Genomic DNA, 26,801 nt, shown 5'->3' with positions numbered 1-26,801 from the left:
CTAAACACCACTGAAATACTGTAGTTGAATCTTGTGCTCTACTTTTATAGATGCATAATACACATACAATGATACTATGTTTATTCATTCTGTTTATTGCTTCAAACATGATTTTTAATGTGTAACATAAAAAGAGGTTTTCAAGTTTAATTGGACTGTCAACCCCATCATGCTCATCTTTATCTTGGGCCTCTTTTACTTCCAGACTAGCATATTTTATAGGATATCCACACATAATAAAGCATCCAAACAACTTTTTCACGTCATCTTCAATGAATTCAGAGGATGCAACAGTTTGCACACTCCTCTGCACACATATTATTAATCCCACTTTCATTCTACAAGGCTACAGCGAATCATGTTGTAAATCTCTGTCTTGCACTCATGAGTTGATATACTATTTTCTTCTATGATCCCCTCTCTCGACTCATAGCTTAAAAATCTGGCAAAAAGTATTCCATGTTCTAGTTTCTCATTTTAGTAAATTTTCAAAATGTTACAGAAAATCCTCTTCCAAAACTGACAACATCTCTCAGTCATATGGTGTTATTTTCAGAAAATCAGAGAGTATGATTGTGTACAATAAATATGTAAGATCAGGCTCAAAGCTGGCATAAAATAGACACTAAAATAAATGGACATGTCCCCTCTTGCACCTATCAAGGTTCTGGTCCAGAGAACATGGTGCTGAAAGCCTCTTATAGCATTATATAATTTTTAGATCACCCAACGGATTTTATTCAATGTCAACTCCATGTCAAGTACCTTATTTTTAAAAATAGACTTGTAAATATTCACACTGTACAAATTGAATCCATATGAAACTGTGTGCATGATATTATTGAGTGTGTGTAAATTGAATACTGTTTGTGAACCCTATCAGCCTTTGCTGACCACAAAACTGAAGACAGTAGGTTCCTAAGATGGACAAAATTGCTGTTCAAAATCAGTTTTACCAGGATATATATCTATGATGAAAGTGTCTTCTGGCCTCTTCCTTCCTCACACATCTTGTCACAATAAAGATCTGGGTACTTCGTGTCATCATTTGTAATTTGATGCTAAATTATTGGCATATGGAAATATATTACCCTCTTTGTAATAGGATTCTCCTCTTGCTATATTCTTTCCTTGAATGTTTCTTTTTCAGCCAGTAGGTCATCAACAATAGATGTGAGACTTGGTCATCAATGACATATGTGAGAGTTAGAGTCTGAGTAGACCATACTCATCTTGTGGTCAGATTTATGTTTAGACTTTAAGCCTAAGAGTAAAAAAACTCCAAAATTTTTATTTTTAGTTCAATAGCCCAACATTTCTTTAGACTGTTCTCAGCAGATTTTTGGCCCTGAGTAGTGGCATGTGGCAGAAACTGACTTGTGATATTTTTTTTCTGCTTTGGATGTCGGAGGTCTTGTGAGATCATCTGTTTTTTCCTAAAATTCCTGACATCTTGAGCCAAAACCTCATGAGAATAGTTGTTCTTGGAACATTTTTTTAATATGAAAACCAGAATGAGAAAAATAGGCCTCTCTCCTGGTTTTCGATTTGCCCCACAACAAAACCCAATACTTTGTTTAAATATACATATTCTGATCTGAGTCTCCTTGCTACCCCCCACCTCCCGTAATAAGTATAAAAGGAGTTTTAATTTCAACATAAATTGTAGGGCTCTTCTTGTAAAAGATTCCATATGGCATCATATTCCATGGGCATTTTCTAAACTCCTTGACTTCTTTCTATTTACTGTTTTTGGTTTTGTTGGTACTTGGTTGGCTATTTTTGGTTCTTTAGTTAAGAGGTACGTGTAACTTAATAATTAATACAATACCTGTGACTACTTGCATAACATAATGTTTTATACTTCCACCATCCAAAAGCAAATAAAATGTTTTTATTGTTATCTATTATGTGTTAGCTATTATTTCTTACAAGAAAACGAGAAAAGGACATTCAAAGCTTTTGAGGAGAGACAACAGAAAACTGACAATAGATCATTCTTGATCAGACAGCAGAAGTTAATGCCACAAGAGATATATTTGTACAATAAACTAATTTTTTAAAGGATTATGCTATGTACATAGATAACAAGACTATCCAAATGTAATCTTACTCTATAAAAGAGGTTTTGCTGTAAAAGTAGAATCTGTGAGTTAGCCAATCTGAAAGGAAGAAATTTTTATTTCTGGGAGATTTTTTTTTCCACAACTATTATTTATTGCAGATAAGACCCTGTATAAAAATGCACTGAATTAGCTAGACACACCTGAGCCACAAGCTCATTCTTCAGATTCCTATTTGAAAAACAGGGGAATTCTAATTAAATAATCAGCTGAGAATAACAATCCTTTTCAAGCCAAGCTCTCTAGGACTTACATACTGAAGACGGCCAATCCGCCTTTTGAGCTGCATTTGACTTCCTGGACGTCCAGGAGCACCTTCTGTGTTGGGTGTAACTTCTCTGACCACTTTCAGGTGCCTGATGATAATGGAGGGTCTTTTCTAGTCAAATGCCCAGCTCCAGCTGAGATCAGACACTTCTCTGTGGAGGAATGGGACTGGTGTCATGGTCAGTTTTGCTCCCTAATCAGGTCCCAGAACTTCCCCACCTTTGGCCCCTTCAACAATTTTAGCTCAGGCTGTGAAAAAAAGCAAAGTTAAAAAATAGAAAAAAAGAAGAAAATATGTGCTTTTAATGTCAGGAAAGTTAAAATCTTTCTTAGGTATAATTACCAACAATCTCAGCCATTGTTCTGTAATGAGGTTTGATGTTTTAAACTACAAAGACACACATTTAAGATATAGAACAGTGTTGCTGGGTTTTGTGTGTATTTCTTTTAATTCTAGAAATTGTTTTTCTTTATTTGATATAAATCTGAAGGCAGGAACTCATTGTAGATACACAAGTGCATGCAGTATGGACATATCAAAAGGAATTAATCTATACAGGTACAGATAAAAGAAGCAGGAATAAATGTATATAGGCAGTGGGTATGAGAGAAGACAAAAGGCAGGGAAGAAGCCAAATACAAATAAAAGAGAATATGAGAAGACTGTCATATTAGGTTAATACTATGGGAAATTAAAGTACTTTAAGATCCTCAGATGTAAGATACTATGTAAGTATAAAGCTTTTGTTTTTGTTTGTCTAAAATTTGAGCTGAGCGAATGCAGTCTGAAAGCAGCTCCTAAATGTGATTATATGAGGCTACAGACACAATTTCTGCCAGGTATCATGAATTTCAGTGTATTGCTGTGTTATTAAAAGCAACCAGCAGCGTGAACCTGCTGTATTATTAACATGTTACATTAGCCTTAATAGTTAATCCAGTATTCATATTCATATTGTGGGCTCTTCTTCTAAGAGAGAGTAACAGCTTTCTAAATGCTTTTAAGATTTCCAAGAATAAAATTAAAACATGTTTAAGTACTTGTTGGAAATTGTGTGCAGAATTCTGAATAAGGGAGTTATTGCATTGTATCAGGACCCTTAAGAGATTCAGCTGAGAAATAAATTATGTAAACAATGCAATATGTGTGTGTGTCTACAGCTGTATATCAATATCACCTATATCTATGTATACAAATATCCTTATCCTTTTCTGTCAGTCTGGAATGTGTTATACTGGAGACACTGAACCTTTCAAAAGAGATGCAAGACATGTTTTTAATGTTGCTTCAGAATTCAGAAGCAAAACAAAAACTGGATAAATACTTCATTACATTTTATAAACAATCTGCTTTCTGATAATTATTATGGAGCAACTTTTCATTCTCTTTAATGAAGTTTGACTCTGCATGCATATGTGGGAAATTAATTTTGGTGAAAGAATTCAGTTCAGAGTAATGTATCCTAAATGAGATTTGCTGAAACCCACACGGTGCCGGCAGTTACAGTGAGAAGGGCGAGTGCTGATGGAGCAGAGGAGGACAGGTGCCAGGCAGAGGTTGCAAGAACAATCTACCCCTGCCCCTCGGTTCTGGAGGGAGTGGTACCAGAGCTACATAAAGGCCCCACATTCAGCTTGGCTGCAGGTTCAGATTGGATTTCCTCTCTGCAGCTACTCCACACTCCACTTGCACGAAGTCCAAACATCTGGGTTTAATGTGAACAGAGTGGATTTCAAGCTTAATTCTTCTCTTTGTCTCTGTGTATGCATATGTGTGTGAAATAATCTTCCTAGAATATTTTATTGCTTTCCTAAATCTTTCATTAGTTTTGCATCCTTACAATTTATATTGGTATGAAATATGCCATCAGTAAAAAGCCTTGTCTCCTGTCCTGTTTCCTACTCTGCCTTCAGAACATACTATTTTTCATATTGTCTGGAAAACAGATTGAAAACCTAACTGAAATACTGTTAATCATCAACATTGTTTTTTACAACATATCCTAACATAGGTGTTTCAGGTGCAGTAATCCCTGCTGATTTTTTTTTTTTTTTTAAGAGGACTAATAGGAAAACAAATAATTTATATGATCATAAATAATGGTTTTGAACTCTGTCTCTTGGTAGTGTTATATGTCCCCCTCCATTTATGATGTTTTATGTCGTATATAGATTGGGCACAATGTTAAACCTCATGTGAGAGAATGGAAGAAAAAAAATCAGAGAGTAAATAGCTGGTTTGCTTATCATGCCTCCCAGTTTGATTTTGGTAGGTTCTGGAGAACACAGGTGTAGGATACTGAATTATAGAAAATAAAAGACTAAAACATAACAAAGGTACCTGAGGGTTTGGCTGAAGTCCCTGTGCAAACTGTGATTAACTGAATACCTGCCCTGGAATGCTGGTTTGGCAAGAGGTTATACACACATGAATGAATCTGTCTGCATACTTAGACACTGCAGTTAAACTTTTTTCTCATTAAAAAAAAAAGGGTGTTATTTCCGAAGTCATTCAAGATAGTTTGAGTCTGTCTGTTTTGATTTAAACTCCTCTCCTCAGAAGAAAAGTGAGGTGACAAGTGTCCTACATGTGTAAGAGAGTGGGAAGAAGAGGAGAAGCAGCAGTCAAAGACATGTTTGGGTGCATGAAGGCAGTTAGGCAGGATTTGTTCCTAAAAATCAGTGTTCCTATGAGAAATAGAGGCTGATCTCACTGTAAAATGCTGAAGGTCTATTGATGTAAATTTACCCGAGCTTATATCTCAAAATGTACAAGACCACCAGTGAAGAACTTGTCACATATTAATGGAATTTAACAGATAATATACAGAATATACTTACACATACAGTGGATTAAACATAAACCCAGAGTTTTCAGCAGAACCTAAGGGAACTGAAAGTCAGTGGTTTGTGAGCACATGAGGGTTTGCCCATGTGGAGAGACAGAGCAACAAACAGGTAAAAGTCCTCCTGCTGCAGTCACAATACTAGTGTAGACACAGCCCCTTTTTAGAGGACTAACTATAAATTACATTTCAGGCTAACGTAAATTAATCCAGGCTTCAGATGTCTGGACAATGATTTTGTATTAGTGTCCAGTGGACTGATTTCTCCATGATCTAAAGCTGCATATGATTGTGGGGACATGGTACAGTCAGAGGGGGAAAGTCAGTGCTTGCTATTAAAGAACTTACCTTCTGACTATATTTCCTGTCTTTTTACTTTATTTTTTTGTTGCTTTCAATGCATATTTAATATGTGCTAACAATTTGGATCCTGGACATTGACCCTACAGGATAGGTCTAAAGCTATTTTACTCTCTTTCCTTGCTTTCATTAGAGAGAGTCAGATGTACATTTCCAGCTGGGAGGACCACAGCATATGTGTCCTGCACAGAAGAGCACATGATGGTCTTGGATGCCTCTGGCTCACATGATGGGAGATGGTTAGAAATTTCCCCTGCTTTTCTTTATGCAGACATGTTGTGCATGAACTTGCAGAGGAGAGGAACCTCGCCCTTGATTTATAATCAAGTCATGAGATCATCTAGGCTCTAAAAGAGTCTATTGTCCAAATCTTACTAGTTTTTCTCCAGGAAAATTTTGCCAATGTGTGAAGAACTGGCCCCAAAAAGTATTTTTTTCTTCTCACACATTTAAATTATTTCTGACCCTTCCTTGATTTTAATCTTTTTAATTCCTCACCTTTTTCCTAATTTCCCTGAAAATTCAAGGTTTCCCAACAGCAATTATTTTTTACCATGCCAGCAAGAGGGTTCCAGTACTTGCTGCAACTAGGGGGAGAGAAAAAACATTGCCCCAAAGCTGCTGCATCAGATAACCAGATTTTTATTTATTTATTGTGTGTGTGGAAGCACCAGAAAATATGATTTTGCTTTGGTATGTGTGGCTGTGTGACAGTAGAGTCCAGCAGCCTGCTCACTTTGTCTGTTATGCCTAAAATCAGCCTCACCAGGAGGTCACCAGGTTCATGTGACAGCTACTAGGGAATAATTTTCTTCTGTGTATCCCACTCAAAAACATCCCTGTGCACCATTGTGATTGTTTTTTGTTTGTTTGTTTTGTTTTGTATTATTGTAAGATTTTGCTAAAGATTTCCAGGCATCCTTCATTTTTTTTACTACAATGGGCAATGAAATCTGCCCATATAGGTGCATGCCATCCCTAATCTCTGCATAGAGTTGCTCACCATACACAAAAACACCCCTACAGCAATTAAATTCAAACATTTGGTGGAAAACAGCCAGTTCATTTTGCTTCTACTTGTTTTGAGAAAAAGACTCCCCCCTACCTTCATCTGAATAGGCAAGATTGACATAAAAAAGTACTTCAAGAGATGAACTTGTCTACTGAACACAAATACAGTGAGTTTCTGTATATCTTTAAATGTTTTATATGTCCTAGTCATATATAATTTATTGTGTTGTGAAGCTGAGCCCCTCTTTGAATGAAAATTTTACTGTCAGAGCCTGGGGTACTTTAGTCTGATGATTTAAAACTCTCAATGTGCTTGTAGCAAATAGCACTTTTTATTACAGCATGTTTGTCCAAGAGGTCAATTCTCAGCACAGCAGGATTTCTTCCTACTGTAGAATTATTTCTGATGGCAAGAATCTCCCATCTTAATTCACCTGGTGCTGAATGCACTAGCCAACACTTTCTCAGAGGCTCATTAGACTGGACCTGCCAAGAAAATGCACAAGAAAAGTGTGAAAGCTTCACCTTTTCTTATGCAAGCATTCTTGCTAGCAGATTATACGGCATGTTAAATGCTGTATGCCTGCTTATACCCCTTTGGTCTTAAAATTCCCATTTATAGTTTTGCCCCAGTATTTCATTTTCTCAGAGACGGTGTTGAATCTAAGCTGCCTTGTGATGATGTTAAATTCATTTTGGAGATGAGTAAAAGTGACTAAAATTATGTGCATGTTTCCTGTGAAATATTGTACACCAAGCAGGTCTTAGATTAAAAGACAAGTTTGACTTTAAAGGTAATGTGATTAATTTCCTCAGCCAAAACCAGCTAGATAGTTTTCATGCTCAGGCTGATACAGTGGAGATGCCCTATTACACCCATTTACAGTCTTCATCCCTTTGCTCAGCCCCTGCTGAGCCTATTAAGTTGGTATCAAGTCAACTTGTCCCTTAGTGATAGTACACAAACTCTCAGAGTGCTGCAGAATTCTGCATCTGTCCTTTTACCTGTCACTTCAGCCTCCTTTTACTGATGTTAAAAGAAATCTTTACTGTCAGTCATATAACCAATTCACTTTGTTCACAGGCTGTGACAACCTTGTTGTGTTTCTCCCACCACAGAACCGACTTCTGTGAATTAGTATTCTCAAAATTTAGACTAGCTCATTAGGCTGAATAAATTTGAAAGGTTGCTGTTCACATTTTTTTTAAATGTAGCTCAGCTTTTCTTGGGTATAATTTAGGCATCTTTAGGAAAAAAAAAAAAGAGGAAAAAACCCACAAACAGAAAAAAACTCAACGACCAAACAGTCCAACTCCCAAACATTCACTATATGATTGCAGAGCTACAGGGTCTCTCAGCGGATTCATTTGAGCTAATATAAATTTAATCAAATCTTCCAAATTTTTCCAGCTTCCCACTCTTTTTATTTTTTTTTTAAATTTATTTTGCTATAATTGAAAAATTGGCTACTCTTTCAGGAAAGAAAACAGAAATTCAAATGCCCATCTCAACTATATTTGTGGCTTACTATGTCCACCAGACCAGCTAGTTTCCACATTATCACTGAAAATATAGAGTAAACCTTCTCCCTCAGTGAATGAAATCTAATTCTACCTGCCAGTTGACTGTCAGTGCACCAAGCCAATGCAATGAAGGGAACATCTTCGACAAAAATGCCCATGATTAAGTAAAGAAACCACCATTTTTGCTCTTTTTTTTCAAAGTCCTACCAGCAGAAGCACTTAATTCTTACTTTCATGAAATCATTAAGGTATTTTCACTCCATCATGTTGTTTCTTGTAGGGGTTGAAGGCTGACTACCAGTGGACATGACAGAGGACACATCTGGTCTGCCCCAGCACAAATCTCAAATGGTGCAGGAGTGTGCAGCCACTGAAGAGTTCAATGTCCTGAGTGCACACCTGTCGTTCTTTCCTTAGGGAAACTCTCAGGCACTGGTGGTAAGGTGATATCAGGACACCATCTTGGATTGTGATAGCTTTCCAGGACATTAGTATTAGGAAACCATAAGGCGCAGGGAAATTGCTTTCCACAAACAATAATCTATACAGCAGTTTAGACAAGTGGAGTACTTTTCAAAGGAGGACATCAATGTTTTAAAAACAAATCTAGAAGGAAGTGATGATAGCACCTACTTTGGGTTTGAAAAATGAACCAGGGGACAAGTCTCCCACATTCAAATTCCTTTCTTCTTGCTAAAATTGCACAGATTTCACTGGAGCCTCTTCTGTGTTACCTTGGCGATATAAAAATCCAGTCTAGAAGCCAGGGAGGTTAAATAATCTACCCAAGGTCACATCACAAGCACCTGAGCCTCAGAGTAAAGAATAGAGGTCCTCAGAGTCTTACCTGAAAGGGATAATGACAACTTCACCATTAGCTGTAAAATAGAAATATAAAAATGTCTTTGCATTAAAATCAGCACCTTAAAACTAAAAATGAGAGAGCTTGGCCAAAGGGGTCTGATATAACTGACTATAGAGTCAGGGTGAAAAAAATATAAATCAATTGGATGAAATGATCCTTTTCTACAGACTAGAGAAGAAGTTTGGCTATGTCTCAAGAAATGGACAATTACGCTAGACATTAATGGATAATCTCAACAGTTTAGGGTGGATATAAATGTGCAATGGAGCAGAACAGATTAAAAATCCCAACCTAAGGAAGGATTAATATATAAAACTGCAGGAGAAAGACACAACATGATAGAAATAATGTAATGTTGCTCTTAGTATGCATTTTCTGTGTTTGGAATATTCATCTTTTGCCTTTTCAGTTGTTTTCTCAATTCTTCCTCTAGTGTGTAACAACATAGTTGCTTCTTCTTTCAGTATCAATGGCTTATTCTGACACCAACGACTCATTGTTCCAGGAGCCAAAACTATCCAGTAATTCCTAACTTGGCCTGTATAGAGCAGAACAGGTCAGTCATGAGGAATACAATTATTTTCATATTTACATCATGGTTTGCTTGCGCAGACCTCCAGTAAGTACTGTCCTGAAAGAGAGACAGATACAAGTAAGACAAGGTGATTGTTTTGAGCACTGCAGTGCAGAAATCCTGCCATTTCAAGGGATTTCTGTTGAAAATTAAGACATTGCTTTATTCAGAATGTTGCATAGAAAAGTATCTGAAACTCGTTGTTCAATCATGTAAATTACTGTGTTTCTTTAAAAGAGGAGCACAGATCCTCTTTTCACCTGCTCTTGACACCACACCTATCATTTTCTTTTGCTTTTTCCCTCCGTTTTCTCCCACATACTCATAAGCATTTGCTTCTCCACATCTCAAGTGCACTGTACTCTTTTTCACGTTAGGTATCTGATACTTTGATCCAGTTGGAATGGGGGGCATAAAACCTGATAGGGGAAATGCTGAAAATCACTAGAAAACAGGTATTTAACCATAGCTTTCCCATCTTCTCTCATCCTAAAGCACCACCAGAGAGAACAGAAAAGTGCATGCATAGACACACACATGACCAAAGGCTGTACATGAGAGGTACATTTATATATCTGTTTGAGAAAAATAATTATACTGAATTGATTATAAAAGCTGCATTCTCACACTTTTTAAAATTTTATTTTTGGCTGATATTTTCCCTACTTAGTTAATAGCTTTAGATTGTCTTTATTCTCTTTCTCTTCCATCTTCTTTTGTGGCCAACTTGCTCTTCATCCCTGGCTGCCATGCTCTGTAAATTCTGGACATCATTGCAACAGCTGCTTAGGAGTGGATGGGATTTGTCTCTGCATATCAAACCAAAAACCTCTACAGATTTCTTTGTTGTGGCTGCAGATCTAACAAGGCCAAAATTGCCTGGGAAACACCTCTTCGTTTGGATTTGCCTTAGATAGTCTTTTCTGCTTTATTTCCTTTTTCATTCTCCTTAGTTTTTAATCTTCTCCTTCTTCCTTTCCCTCCTCATTTTTACTCTCTGTATTTCATGCCCAATTAATCTTGTTCTCTCCAGCACACTTTTATAGGAAGAAAGGTTCATGAAAAGAACTTTCAGAAGAAGACTGAGCCAATTTCCTTGGTAACTACCAAAAGCAAGTGAAAATGACAAAGGGATTGACTACAGTGGATTGATTGATACTGATTTATAACTGAAAATTGGATCAAGTGCGTCCACATACACTTTCTCCAGGGACTAAAGCAGAGGCAGACTGCTTCTGTCAGCACTCCTATACCATGAAACTAACTCCCCTCATGTCACCACATGTCTTCCTTCTAGCTCTGTCTTCTGCTTAAATAAATATAGTTGCTAAAATAAAAATGCTTGCTGTCTTATCCCAGGGCTATTACCTTTTGTGGATACATATGACTTATGCTTTATCATGAAATAGTGGTCAATTTTCTATATATTCTGGAATCACTGTTCAACTATGCATACCTGCACACACCTCCCTCCCTGTGTCTGCCAGGTACCCTATGGTGGCTTTTCACTGAAGCAAGAGCTTCCTCCTGTTTCTACCTTGGATCACAGTGATTTTGCTACTGAATAGCAAAGGAGACATAGCAGGACCTATCTGATGTCTGGGAATCCCTTATTATGATGAAAACTCTTATTCACACGTGCATACATGTTCCTACTATCCTTTTAGGACACCTGAATGAGTGAGGTTTGGAGGGCAGCACTTCTTATTAAATCTCAAACCCTAATCAATTAATTTCTTAAGTAGAGTATAAATTAGGAGCCTCATAATGCCCTGACCCTACTAGACTGGTAGAAGTAAAAAAGCACTGAAAATGAGCCACAGAAAACAGGGGGGGAAAGTTACAATATCTGCTTCTACAAATTTTAAATCTTTTAGGCAATAGGAAAGGGAAGTGTTAGCTACTGCAGTTTTACCATGAAAAAAATTGGCATCAGGTTACGTGATACCATCAGATGTAGAGACCCCTGTTTTACAAGAACTTTTAGGACTTCTCTTTCTGGAGAGAATACACACTTGCTGGAGAGACAGGGTGTTGCCATTGTCTCCAGTCCATGGCAGGGGCTGCTTCTTGTGCTGTTCTGCAAAGAGCAGCTTCCATGACTTCCTCACTTCTGCAATTGTCAAAGTCAGTTCTGTGCTAAATCCAAATTGTTCTCCTTAGGAAGAAGGGTAGGTAAGTCTTTTATTTATATATATGATTTCCTGTATATCACTTTATTTTGTGCCTGATCTGGTAGCCTCCAACTGTGGCTTTCATTCTTGCCATGAGGTTATGGGGATGGAGGTGAACAGACAGCAGAGTCCTTCCCATGGTTCTTCACAGTAAGGCTTAGATGTTGCTTTTTGACATGGACAGCTGGGTTCTATAGGCAGATTGAACTGGGGTAATCTGAGGCTGGTTGTAGCAGAAACAGGAAATTGAGCAGCCAAGTTCAGGGAGCACATTAGGGTTCACTGCAGGAGTCACTCAGGTAAGTGCTGTGCTGTTACACAACCACAGAGTTATTGCTTGGTACAAGTCACACAAAGAAGCTCTGGCAGTATAAAAAGGTGACCTCAGACAATTAAAATTCTAGTTTAAATGATGTAAACACAAGATAGTTCTTTCTTCTCTAGGCTAATCACATTTTTGGAATATCAGGATTGATGGAAAGGCAAAGATACTGTTACCAAGTGGACATTTCTTTGGGATTTTGAGTCATCAGCCCATGGACATTTTGATGCAGTCTTCATCAAACTGCATTGAGCGCTAAATATAGATTTAATTAGTTTAAACATCTCAAATTCAAGGGCTTTATAATTCTACAAAATTGAACTTCATTGGTAAACAACAATCCTTGGACAATCAGGTTTTGTAACATAATAGAAAGCAAGTTGTGGTGGGTTGACCCTGACTGGGTGTCACTTAAGTTGCTCTGTCACTCCTCAACTAAGTAAGAAACAGAAAATGTAAGAAAAGAATAATGGGTTGAGATAGAGGGAGAGATCACTCAGTGATTACCACCATGGGCAAAACAGACTAATAGTAGGGAAATTATATTAATTTATCACCAACCATTTGGTTGGTAAGTAGGGATCCTTTCCATGGGGTGTAGTCCTTCAAGGGCAGGCTGCTTCAACATGGACTTCCATGGCCACAAGTTCTGACATCAAACCTGTCCCAACATGGGCTACTCTCTCCTCAGACCACAGATCCTTCTAGAAAATCACTGCAGAATGGATTTCCCATGGGGTCACAGCCTCTCTCGGATACCCACCTGCTCGTGTGAGGTGCTCCACAGGCTGCAGGTGGATCTCTGCATCCCACGGACCTCCATGGCTGCAGGAGCACAGCTGCCTCACCATGGGCTGCACTGTGGGCTGCAGGGAATCTCAGCTCTGAGCACCTCCTCCGCCTCCTTCTCCACCTTTCTGGATGTGTGCAGAACTGTTTCTCTGACTGATTCTCACTCCTCTCTTTGGCTGCAGTTGCAGAAGTTTGGTTTTTTTCCTCCTTAAACACCTTATCCTAGAAATGTTCCGGATGGCCTTGGTTTTGGACAGTCTAGTCTGTCCTGGAGCCAGCTGGAATTGGCTCCATCAGATATAGGCAAAGCTTCTAGCACCTCCTCAGAGAAGCCACCCTTCAGTCCTCCTGATACCAAAACCTTGCCACAAAATCCCAATGCACAATTCCCCCACAGGAGTAAAATCTAGTGAAAACTTTAAAAGGGCAGAATTTAAAACCATGAGGAAAATGGTTAACAGCAGGCTGAAGGGCAAAGTAAAAAACTTTAAAACCACAGAAACAGCCTGGAGGCTATTCAAGAACATTGTGTTAGAGGCACAGATGGTTTGTGTATCATTGAGAACAAAAACAAAATAAAATGGTGAGAATAAAACTATGGTTAAGCAGAGAAGCAGAGAGCTTTTTTGAGGTTAAAAAGGCATCCTTTAAAAGCAGAAAAGCTTCCTGAAAAATCTAGCCAGGTCAGGCCATCACTCATGTTGGTGAAAAGCAAGTTAGCAATGACAAGAGTAATAAGGAAGTGGTCTGCTAAAAGTAATGAGGATATAGTGGGTGAGGACACAGAGGAAGATACTTGTACCGTGTGGTTCTGGCATATTAAAATTTGCAACAGAAATGTCCCATTGTCCTCTTGAATTTCCCTTGAAAAGCACTTTTTTTTTTTTTTAAGACAAGATACTATTATCCAATCAGATGCATGAAACTAGGCAACAAACAAAACCAAATGATTTTTCAAAAATACTAACATAGCCTGATACTTCTTGCCTGCCTATTTCCCATCTCCATATTCCTCTCCAGGCCTGCTTTCCTGGCTACTTACATCTCATCCTTTCTGTCCTGGCTAGATGGCAGGTCCTTTTGCTCCAGTATATTCTGAGCTCGATTATTCACTGAGCAATCTAAATTCTCCCACTCTGAACAAACCCTACTTGGATATGTTGAATTAATTATTAGCTACAAACAGTCCAATTCAAAATTAGTGTGTTACCTGAATGAATTTATGTACAAGAACTATATAGCTGAGTACATTAAAGATCTCCAAGAATGCAGAGAAACAACAAATTAAAAAAAAAAAAATCAATTTTTCTTCCCCTAGAAGACAATAAAGAATGCTTTCTGTGTTGGGTTATGGGAGTCAGAGAAATGGAAGCTAAAAAAACTGAACACTCTGCATTAAACTGAGAAATTGAAGTTTAACAGTTATTGATAGCTTCTCAGTGTATTAACATAGGCAGTAATGAGATATAATGGCAACTCATTAAGGCCATTGGTCAGCAGCTGGCTGAACATGAGCCAGCTTGTGCCCATGTGGCCAAGAAGTCCAGCAGCATCCTGGGCTCTATCAGAAATAAAGTGGCCAGCAGGACCTGGGCAATGTTTGTGGCCCTGAACTTGGCGGTGGTGAGGCCACGCCTTGAGTGCTGTGTTCAGCTCTGGGTCCCTCACTGAGGGGCTGGAGCATGTCCAGAGGAGGACAGTGGAGCTGGGGAAGGGTGTGGAACAAACATCCTGTGAGGAGGAGCTGATGGAGAGCTGGATGTTTAGCCTGGATAAAAGGAGGGTGACCTTATCACATTCTTCAACTCCCTGAGAGAAGGCTGTAGCCAGGTGGGAGTCAGGCTCTTCTCCTAAGTAGCAAACAGTAGGACAAGAAGAAATGGCCTGAAGCTATGCAAGGAGATGTTTAGACTGGATATTAGGAAAAAATTTCTTCACTGGAAGGGTGGTCAAGGACTGGAACAAGCTGCCCAGTGAAGTGATAGAGTCACCATACCTGGAGGTACTTAAGAGGTGTAGATGTTCTTGTGAACATGATTTAGTGGTGATCTTGATGTGTTAATGGTTGGACTTGATGATCTTAAAGGTCTTTCCAAATCTAAACAATTATATGATTCTATAAAATCTATGGGTAGCAGTGCCTTCTCAGAACCAAACCTGAGTCTAAATTTTAGTGGCTTGTTTTAATGATTTTTAAAGATAAGTAGAAATGGTTTGTTTGCAACAGGCTGGAAATGGGAGAAAAATGAGAAATAAGGGCAAGAAACATCACCTGAATGGTGAGGAGCTGAGCCAACTTTTCTTCTATATCTCTGCCAGGAGATAACAGGAAAGGGAAGAAAAAAGAGAAAAAAAATATTCTGTAACCATCTCCCAGAACATCTCCTGAGATTTTGTTTTTTCTTTCCCAGCACAGGTTTTTGAGGATATTTTGAGTACTCCCAATTCCTTCAGTCAAAAGAGTGACTTCCAGAGAGCTGGGAAGTGTATCTGGAAGGACAAGAGCACAGGTTGTTGGTAGGGAAAGACAGACTAGGGGAACAAGGTACTGGGGGTACAGATCAGCTAAGGAGGGACTTTAAGAAACGTTTGGTTTATATGGGCAGAGTTTGAACAAACTTTTAACATTGTTGACCTCCAAAACCCCTGTGTACTTCATTAATCATCCTGTACACAGACAAGAACTTTGAGAACATCTGGTGCCTTCCTGAAGATCTCGGGTGTATAGAAACTTCAACCTTTAATTTCAAATCACTGTGAACTTTAGATCAAAACCTGCAACAGAGATTCCACGTCACTCACAAAAAGAGAAATTTTACATCTCCAATACTTAATAAAGGACGTTTTGGTTCTGGTGGATTTTTTTTTTTTGTATTTGTTTGTTTATTTGTTCCTTTTTTTTTTCTTTTTTCTTTTTTTTTTTTTTTCGTCTGTATGGAGTTTTTGCCTTCTTGTTTTGCTATATTTTGTTTTGTGTTCCCAGTTTAAAGGAGAAACTGCATGCCACTAATCAACCATGGCACATGCACACACATACACTATTATATGTGAATAGTTCTCCAATGTTACTTTGTAAGAATCTTACACACTTCACTTTGATTAACATTTTGATAAGACATATATTTTCCTTGAAGAAAGTGAGGCCATGGGGATTTGTTAAAAATTCAGGAAAGAAAGATACTGTGAAAAGATTTAATTCAGTTACAGTAAGTAATACATTTTACTAATGTAATACGGACACAAAAAATGTTAGACCCCTTGAGAAATTAGGATAATCTTGTTTGGTGCTTTATGAATGTATATAACTGTATTTATGTGTGTATCTGTGTGTATATCTACATTTATGAAAATATTGTTATGCATGTGCCTGTGTATGAATACATTTATAAAACAAATCCATGACCATAAATCAGCTCAACAGAAACAGTTTAAAGTGGACTACTGTACATCTTTATTTAAAATACGTAGGATGCCAAGACAGAAAAACACTAAAAAGGAAATACATATTGTTTTTGAAGCTGTAGCATCAATATGGTTGTAATTTTAATGTTTCTTGCTGGAAAAAGGTCATCTTTGGCGAGGTCGGGTTTTTCTTAAGGTCATTTCACATTGAGATATCTGCCTGCTTTTGACATTTCATCTAGAAGAGGCACAACTATTCTGACACATGAAATGGGTTCTTTACAAACCCAATGGCTATTTCTATCAACATCTGTTATTCTTACACAAAAGGGGAATATGCATTGATTGCAAACAAGGCTTCGCATTTTTTAGAGAATATTAATATATATATATTTTGTGCTTAAAGGTACAGCAATGTCCATAGAAACAGAATGGAACACTGATCCATAAAATACATAAAAAATAACCCCATATTTTACTCTTAAATGGAATTCAATATATTTAAGTATGTTAATTGTTGGCAAATTGTCACACTACTTCTGTAAAGCAGCAGGGCAGTGAAATTCACTAAGCATTTGTGTAATTACTTTGTGATATTAACACAGAAAAAGCACAATAAAAATATTTCTCTTTACATTTTGTGTGGGATTTTTAATTGCATATTCATTTGCAAATTTCAGTTCCCTCTAACACTGAGTATGATAGGAAAAATCTGTTGCCATGTAAATCCCCCAGCTTGTATCCCCATATTTTTAAACCCCAGAATCATTATGTACTTGTGGTATGATATCTATGTAACTAAAATAAACTCTGTCAAACTAATTCGGACTCACAGGGACAACTTAATTTTCCTGTAAGACAACCTAAGACTCCAAAAATGGTTCAGAGTATTCCTCTTCCAAGGAACACCAGGAAGACCATAGTTTGTCCTTGTTCCTTGTTTGCAGACATCTCTATTAAGCCTTGGACAATCCAAAGCAGAAGAATTTAGTTGAGCATTCTGTAGTCAGGATTCACCAGCTGAGTGCTGTGACCAGTCACGTGGTGTTATATCTGTTCCCATATTGATGGTCTGATTCTACAAGCATTGCTTTCTCCCAAAATGAATGCCATTTTATCAGAAAACAGGTTTTGTTTTCTGATGATATTCCTTTGGCAAGCGATCAAATCTGCTGTTTGTCGATGTTTGTAGGAACATTGCTTTGCTCACATAAGTATTTGAGAACAGCGAATATTAAAGGACATGAAGAGGCTGAATCCAAATCATGTTCTCCCATCTAACAAGCTGTAAGTGAACAATTTTTGTACTATCTCTACTGGCTCACTGATCTTACAGCACCAGTAATCTCTGCATGTTTGGAGTCAGTGTGCTTTCCTACTTACTAAATATATCATATTTCACTTTCTGCAACATTTGGATGTATGGCAGACATTCTCAGAGAACTACAGGTGCTGCTTTTCTGGACTGAAGCCATATGTCCATAGGGCATTGAAGAGGTTAACATCCAGGTGCAGGAGCTTTATTGTTGGAACATGTTCTGCATAGCTTCCAGACTGTGGCCTCAAATAAACACCTTTATCATATTTTATTAAAATGTCATAATAAGATTTATTTAATACACTGGGATCCAGAGCATGTCAGCTCTGTAGATGATTGAAAAATGCTTCATCAGCTTTTCATGGTTTCATAGGACAGCAGGGAATCCACTCCTATTTCCCACTGATGCATCTCTATTTGAAAACAGGACTTGAACATTCTTCTCAGTTTGTGCATTTACTGATAGAAAGACAGTGAAAACACTCTCATGTTCTGCAGTGTTGCATTTGATTAGAAAATAATGCTTGAGGTATGAATACACTGAAGTAATGCTAAGGAAACATTAAAGCACCCTTAAATCTGCCATTTTACGCCTAGGGCTTTGCAGTTATCATTTGAAATGTGTGGCCTCTTTTTAAATGGTTCCACAAGAGTAGCAACTGCTGCATAATGGTACAAATAAAAATAATACTGAGGTGTAAGTAGTGGCTCTGATAGTTGTACTTATTCCCATGTAAAGCCTGGAGTCATAAAATAGTTTTCCAACTTCCAATAACATCATCATGTGTTTGGCCAGATCATTGGCCAGAGAAGCAAAGCACAAATATTAACGGCTTGTATTATGCCAATATACATATTAGTATAAATTTCAGGTATCTCCATTTAAGTAAATAGCACATATAGAATTTAAAATAACTAGGAGCAAGATGAGAGAATGGCCTATAATGGAAAAGTGAAGACAAGTTTGTGCCCCATACTGATTTATCACATAGAAGAGCCTGAAGCTACTTCAAGACATCAAACTGGTTACACATAGACAAAAGGGGATTTTGGGGAGCTGTCAGTTGATTGACAGAATTTCAAATCTGGGCTTTTAAATATTATGAGTCTTTTTTATGCTGGTAGGTAATCTAGAAAGAATAAAAGAAAAAAATATGCAACAAAGGTCTACACACATTTCAGTAAATGGGAACCAGAAACTATTTCACATCACAATGGATCAAGATTTCTACCAGGCCAGTTTAAAATCTCCTCCATACTGGTTTGCACAGTTGCCTCCTCTGGCAGTAATCCCCATAACTTCTATACTGCAAGCAGCATAAGGGCTCCCTGCCTTCACTGCACTGTAAGAGTGTCAGTTGAATGATGAATATCTGCCCCATCTGAGAAACCCAGATTTATCTTTGAAAGGCTGAGCCCAACAATGGTTCATAATTTTTCAAGCAGAAATAAGGATAATTAAAAATATATGGATGTCATTTGCTTCTGAAAAGTGTTGATCAGATGTTTCACTGGGCAGAAGATGCATAAACATGTTAAGTTCTGAGGCAGCTGAGCTCACTTCCAAGGGTAATGGGCCCTCTCCTATTTGCTTGTCTTTATTCTCCTGCCCCAACCAGTTAAGACCAAAATGTGAGAAAACAAGGGGGAAAAGGGTATGTATCTACTTGCATGGAGTTGAATAGCAGGATGATAGTTATCTTCAGTCACTGTGGTGGGTGGGAGCCTGACACTGAAAGAATTTGAGGAGGAAGTGCTGAGTGAGAAAATCACTGCCTAAGAGAAGGGTTGCATACTTAACACATGGAAAATATGCACTCTGTAGGTGGGTATTTAGTAGACTAAGGTAAAGGAAGGAATATGCAGGAAGAGAATAACTGAAGAAAGATTACACAGAAGAAAAGAAAGTGTCTGAAGTGACCAAATTTCTCTTTGGACTCTTGCATGGTCATTTCTACCATTGATGATGCCACTGCATATTGATCTGTATCTTGCTAGGGCACCACATTGGGGTTTTAGGCTTCCCTTAATCCTTCCCCTACAATCTCCTATTGAAAGGAAGGAACAAAGAAATCATTCTGAATATCTTTCTCATCACAAGACAGTGATTCAGATTCTTTCTTCCATTTTCATCCTTTGTTGATTGAGTTGTCAAGCACCCAACTTTGGCAATAGAAGCTGAAATAAGCAATGTCTTCATAGCTTTGCCATGCTGTGTCAGTACTGAATAACTGAGCCTTATCGACTGCATGCTGAGTCCAACATTCAGCCGAGCTCCTTTGGAATTTTTATCACTACTTTTTATATGACACTCAAAAAGGCCTTACCCACAATGAATTGTAAACTTGAATTCTGCTTTTTCTAGAAACCCCTAGAAAGCAACCACATCTGGAAGAATTCCGCCTATAACAAGAAGTGCATGTGATGAGTTGAGGCCGTTCTCGGGGACTAAGTCCTGCAAGTTGCACTATAATGTGTTAAAATCTCTTGGAGTTTCACTGGAGAATTACTGGACATGAAATGTAGCACTCTTGCTCGGCTATAAATATTTATTGATAGTCCTATTGATGGCAGCAGAAATAATAATAAAATTATTTTGGTATACTAGGGCCTATGTCAATATTGGATGGTGACATTGAGAATATTTATGCTGCAAAATGTACATTAATAGCTCTAGTTCCATCAGTGCACAGAAGAAAGCCCCTACTGGCATCTCCAATTTACTCATGTGCAGGACATGGAGACACAAAAGCAATTCACTCTGAACTTAATCATAGATCCAATGCATTCCATGATATAGTGCTGTTTTATTGGTCAATTTTGTAGTTTATCGGTTCTCAATAAGCTGATAAAGTTGATAAGCTCAGTATTTTAGTCATTTTGGTCCAAAGGGAATTAACTTCTTTGATTTCTTAGTTGCTGGTGCTTGAATTAATTGATGACAACAATAGAAAAATCTCAACCATCCCTGGATTAATTTTGCATCACAGGGGGTGGGAGGGAGGACAAAGACTAGGAGGAGTGAGGGGAAGGAATCCCATTTCATTTGGCTGTCATCCACCTTAGATATTTCTGGGTCTGATGCCTCCAGTGTGTTTCCCATCACAGGTGTTTGATATTGCACACTATAAAAGTGTATTTCCACTACTGCTCAAAAAAAAAAAAAAAAACCTAGATAACATTTTACTAAGTTATCAAAATGTAGCCTCTTTTAGGGAAATCAGAGACTGTTATACCTTTTAGGCCAAACACCACTCAATTCATGTATTTTGGTTGTTTCTCCTAGCCATGTATATAAATTTTTATCTCATGTTAACATTACAACTAGGAGAGAGCACCATAACAAAGCACCTCTAGCACCTCATCTTCAATCAAAAGAAGAATGACTATTCTCAAAACTCCATAGTATTAACATTTGGTTCCTGCATATCTTCACCTAGCCTCCTCTTACTTCTAGTTTACATGAAGGAGTATTTAATCCTTCCATAAGATTTTAAAATGGAAATAAAAGTTAAAAGAACAACCAGAAAAACCAACCCAAAACAGTCTACCAATACCACTGATTTTACCTCAGGAGCAGAAAGAATTACTATATTTTTACACTCTATTAGATGCCACTCTTAAAACTATTAAGATGTTCTGTATGGAATGAGCCAAACTATCCTGTGGAGTAAACTTTCTGAGTTCAGGAGTGCAGCATAACTTTCCAATAGAAAAATGTGAACATCTACAATCAATTTGTATGCTATCTACCTGAAAATATTTTTTTCCCTGAATCTATCCTTCAATATCCTAATTCGAAATTGTAACTATGAAGAAGAACAATGACTAATGACTATGACTCTATTGTTATTTATCCCTGACAATACAATTTATTTTTATACAGTTACACATCCTGCACAAGTGAAAGAAAAAGTGCAAACTAAGCTGAAGTAACATGTTATTCAAAATGTTATTCAGAGGTCACGATAGGCAGCATGAAAATTTAATATGAAAACAAGACTAATCTCCAAAACATTAAATCAGACAAAATTATGTTCTTAATCTTATCACAAATACAAAATTATGTTGTATTTTTTAGAAATTTTGCATTTGTCTCTAATATATCCTTTTCATCAATGTTCTAGACTACAGACTTATGAAAACTATTCTAAGACCTAAAGTTTCCATACATCATGTTGTTGAAAAAAGTACATATTTGCCTCTATTTTAAAGAAAAGCACTAATTTCCAACTGTTAAAAATGCAGGGGTTTTTTTGATACTTTGTCATCATGTCTTAGGACCATCAGTTTCCTCAAGCTTTCTCCATTTTAAAATTCAGAGAGGTAAACTGTATTAAAGTACATGGTGGAGGTGAGCTTGAAACTTTTTCCAGATAATTTTTCTTCTAAATGAATGTATAATATTATTGTTTGTAAGTGTTTTCAATAACTTTACATGTATTCAGGGAAGCAGTATAAAAGTCTATGCTTTCCTCTTAAGGTTTTCTTTAAAGGAGTTTTAAAGTTTAGGCAATTGGATCATCAGAAGACAGGTCCCACTGCAAGAGGACTAGTCACTGTCACATCATATTGTATCTGTTTTCATTGTGGGTAAAAGAGAGGCAGCTTTATGTTTGTTAGGGTGGATTTTACCTGTTGATACGTCCCTTGAAGTTTGTGGCCAGAGGCTGGTTGATTTATTTTGCCAGTAGAGATGGTTTATTTTTGGTGACTGAATAATGTAAAAAGGAAAAGTTAATCTTGCTCTTTTTAACATATTTTTTGCATGCCTGGAATTATCACTGAGTCGCATTAATGGTACTAGTGAATCTACATATGCAAGAAGCCTGCTTTATTTCAGCTGTAAAATAGGATATTGTTATTCTAAAACTTGGTTTGTACTTATTTGTAGACATTTTACCAAGAAGAACTGGGTCTGTGTGCATTCCATAAATAATCCATTATTATTTCCAGCATATCAATTCAATTTTATAAACAATAATAGATTTTAAAAGAAAAATTGAATGAGAGACAATAATATTTCTTTAATTTGTATTATATCAAAAAACCTCCAATAAAAATAGCTTTCCTTCTTGCATACTTCCTTATTTATAAAATGAATACTTGAATATTTTAAAAGGTGTGTGCTTGATCTCATTTCCAGAAAAGAGTAGAAATATCCATATCCTTCCTTCCCTTTCTTGTTTTGCTCAGTTTATGAACTAACATACGATCAAATCACAAGAAGAAAAATATTTTCTCAAACTTTTTCTTCTGAGATAAAGTTAGGGTAAAGAGCATTCCCCTAGAACACAGGTATGATGTACAGAAATATCTTTTTCGGCAGGGACAAATACATTATCTTGTCTTTAGATATAGGATATATTTAGACAGTTTCAGGACAAAATGTCTAATGTGAATTTGGATAAATGGATTTGTAGAGATATTGGATATGAACCATGCAACATAGGTTTTTTGTTTCAGTTTTTAGTTCCATTTGTTTCCCTCCTGCATAAAGGCAAATCTTCTGTCTTTTGTTTTCTTGTGGATGAGAAATTAATGGCCAGACACTGAGGTTGAATCTACTTCCAGAGGAGGGGGATGTTAAGGTAAAACATTCTGGAAAAATAATTTCTGGAAGCAACTTAAGAACTTCAGATTGAGTTGATTCTTTTAATTTGATACCATATCACATAAGTCCATGAGAATCAGTATCAGGAAAAGGATTCTGTTAGAAATGAGACAAAATATTTCAGCTCTGATTGTAAATTCATTAAAATTGTCTGTTGCATTGCATGGGGTTATTTTGGCTAAAATCCTAGGACCCAGCACTTAGTCTTTTTGAATCTTGTGCCATTGGTCTTCACTCATTTTTCAACCTGTCAGTTTGTGAAAGACCAAATAAAACATGCATCTTCAAATAAAAATGTCTTTTCTATTTTTTTTTCTCTATTGATTTCCTTGCCGAGTAGTAGACGACATGGAAAATTTTACAAAGGTATTAGGACATGATGGAAAATATCAGCTGGACATTTTGAGGCAGCTCAAATCTTTAGTATCTTTTAAATACCAAAGACCATGCTATTATTTTCATTATTAGTTTCAATAAATGTCCAGAGTAGAATATTATTAATTTGCAACTATTTTCTTTTACTAAATAAGTTGTAGTATTCTGCTCTGCTATTATAAAGTTCAATACAATTAGCAGCAGTGACATAAATATTTAGCCTCAGGTCCTGTGGTTCTTTTAGGAATTTTAACCTAAATTACTAGAGCTCAGCAATGCTAGGCAGCCCAAGAAACAAATAAATTACATGAATCTGACCCCATCAGTTGTCATTTGCCTTTTGCAAGAGCTATATCTTTGGATGTTTCTTAATGTCTAGATGACAGCACTGACCACCATTTTTTTAAACTTTTTTTGTTGCCAGTGCTTTGCAATTTTTCTTCCCAGATATTGACCATTCTGTCACCAGCCATATGCACATCACTTGCAGAAAGGATCATTACAGCACATGCTTCAGGAAATTATAAAATGTATGCATTTCTCAGGAAATTAATTAGTGCAGAATGTTCTTGTCAACTTCATTTTGAAGAAATCTTTCATTTTAGGCAATGTTTGACATTGGTTACGGACAATAAAAATATTTACTGTGAATTAGCTTCTAAGTGGGTATAGCTTTTAAATTTATTTGTACATTTTTTTTCTGGGTGGGTTTTTGGTGTTTTTGGTGGTCGTGGGTAGAGTTGTTATATTTGTGTCACAATTCTTATTTCAAAGTACTCTAGGACTAGTTTAATCAAATATATTTTAGACTATCAATTGCTTGTGAACTATTCACACCAAATATTGGCTTATTATTAATTTTAAACTCATTCCACTTAAATAATATAATTCTGATTTTGCTCCATCAAATCAGTGGAAAGACCATTTCTGAACATGGAGGTGCTCATTAAAAGTGCTTAATGTGGATGGAAAAGGTAACTAAAGGCATCATTTCAGTGTGCTTTTTCTTAAAAGCTATGAAAATCAGTGCATTAAAGACACATCTGGGATAGGACAATGGATTTATATGTGGTGTGGCTAACTTATATAGAATAAATAATTAAACATTCATAAAAGTCCTCAACTTTGGCTCTTCTATCACTGCCGTGTTTTCAAATTACTTTTCCATTTCCTTATTCAACCTGTAATCACCAGTATGGCTGCATGTGTGACAGGCAGTGGTTATAAGAAAGCCACTGTAGTTGTCATCAGCTCCAACTTGTTTTTCCTTCCATTAGGATTCCCTGATTATGCACTAAAAAGATATTTGATTGATAGTAGAATAGAAGACATTTGAAGAAAAAAAATTAAACTGAATTCATGCCAGTGGGGAGGGGAGCTACCTCATTAACAAAATAATTGAGCTGTTAGTTAATTTCACTTGTTATTTGTAGAAAAGGACAAAAATCTTCCAAAGAATTAATATGCTTCCCTCAAATGATTAAAAGAACAACAAAAGGGTTTGTATCTTAGATGTATTTAGTAATTATGTCTCTGACACCTTTTTTCATATCATCCAAGGCAGATGCAAAAAAAAAAAAAAAAAAAAAACCCACCAAAAAACATCCAACCCAAAACCTGGTAATTTACAGAACATTGTAAATGTCAGCTTTTTCTGATCAGTTTTTTGCTGTCTCTCCCCCAGTCTTATTAGAAGCAATTTGTGTTAATTGATAATTAATACCTTTGCCTTTGTTAAAAGCAGCTACTTGTGTATCAACATTTCCAGTTTGATACAATCAGTATATTTTACTACTGATGTAAATAGTGCATAAAATTAATTATAAAAATATTCTTGCAGAAAAAATTTTACATTTCACTTATTTTTGTCTCTTTTTTTTTTTTAATTTTAAAATTTGCATTCCACTAAAAAAATTGTATGTATGTTAGGTTCAGCAAACATGGTTATGTCTTCAAAATAATAAATATTTGGCCATGTGAACACAGAGCAAAGAAGTGTTATCCAAAAGGTACTGCCTTTTGGATACCACACACCACTGAAAAATTACCCCAGAGCTAAGCTTATTTATTCCCTTCTACCCACCTCCCTTCAAGGCTCAGTGAAAGCAATTAGACATCAATATGAGTGAAGAAAAGAATGCCTTTTTATTTACATAACATGATCTTATTCAGGATATTGGTGATGAACAACTGTCAGACCATTGAATGCAGACAGAAGAACAACTGACTCATGATTTCAGGATTCGATCTTGTATGAGATCTTATTTTGATACCCTTTTAGCAAAGAGAAGCCCTTAATATAGGGATAGGCTTGAGAGGAATTAACATCTTGCTGCAGCAAAGCAGGGGATTTAGATGTCCATCACTCTGGGTATGGAACACAGATGACAGGAAGGGCTGTGCTGGAGGAACTGCAGCCCCAGTGCAGCCTGTCCTGGCTGACAGGACTGCTCAAGGCACAGAATTTGTGGTGGCATCCTTATCTGATAGCCAACACACTAGTAATGGTTTGGTTCCTGACAAACCACCTCTATCCTTCGTATAATAAAACACTTTTAGCTTCCTTCTAGGCATAAAGTGCCATACAGCAGGAATGTGTCTGAAATGCTGAGAACTGAACCTGAACAATAGCAAGGCTCAAAGAAGCATTATAAGTTCTTGGATTGAAACGTCATTTGAACCACCAACCTTGTGCTGTATTCTCTGGGCTTTGCATATAGTCTCAAGCTTCAGCAGAGAGAACATTTCAGTTTCCAAGAGTCAAATCTTGGACAACCATATCAAGGTCTGCTGTGGATTCAAGTGCTGACAGGTAAGGAGAAAAGAATTTGTTTATCTAAGCCAATGCCTCAGAGTTTGGGACAGTTTGAAAACGAAAATAATTTCTCAGTTCCATGTATAAATTGACATCAAGATTTCTGAACTAGGCATTTCAGAGCAAACCTAAGCAATTATTCTGGTTTCTTGGCCCTCTATTCTCTTTCCATCCAGTCTTGTAAAAAATTAGCATCATTCTTTTCACTATGCTCTGAGCATTGATGTCACATGCACTCTGCAGCCATAGCAGAACAGACTTGATAGACACCAATACACAGAAGATATGCAAGATATACAGAAGATGCATATTCTCCTCTCCCAAAGTAATTAATTCATTTGAATTTCACTTAAGAATGCTATTGGATCATGTAGCTTTCTCATCATACATCTTTTTTTTATATTTCACTTCCATTTATA

At 36.9% G+C, this 26,801-nt stretch overlaps 1 long non-coding RNA gene across 1 annotated transcript in view; it reads right to left on the bottom strand.

Annotated features, from left to right (window-relative positions):
• Positions 1–2,463: 2,463 nt before the first annotated feature.
• The window catches only part of LOC144246382 (uncharacterized), a 130,088-nt gene continuing 105,750 nt past the window's right edge, over positions 2,464–26,801 (bottom strand). Inside the window, exon 3 of the long non-coding RNA XR_013340090.1 lies at positions 2,464–2,542. This is a non-coding gene — a long non-coding RNA (uncharacterized LOC144246382). The remainder of the gene's footprint in view (positions 2,543–26,801) is intronic.

The sequence above is a fragment of the Lonchura striata genome, chromosome 6 (genome assembly GCF_046129695.1).
Source record: "Lonchura striata isolate bLonStr1 chromosome 6, bLonStr1.mat, whole genome shotgun sequence".
NCBI lineage: Eukaryota > Metazoa > Chordata > Aves > Passeriformes > Estrildidae > Lonchura > Lonchura striata.
The sequence above is the reverse complement of the archived record's forward strand: the minus strand, read 5'-3'. Positions and strand labels throughout refer to the sequence as shown.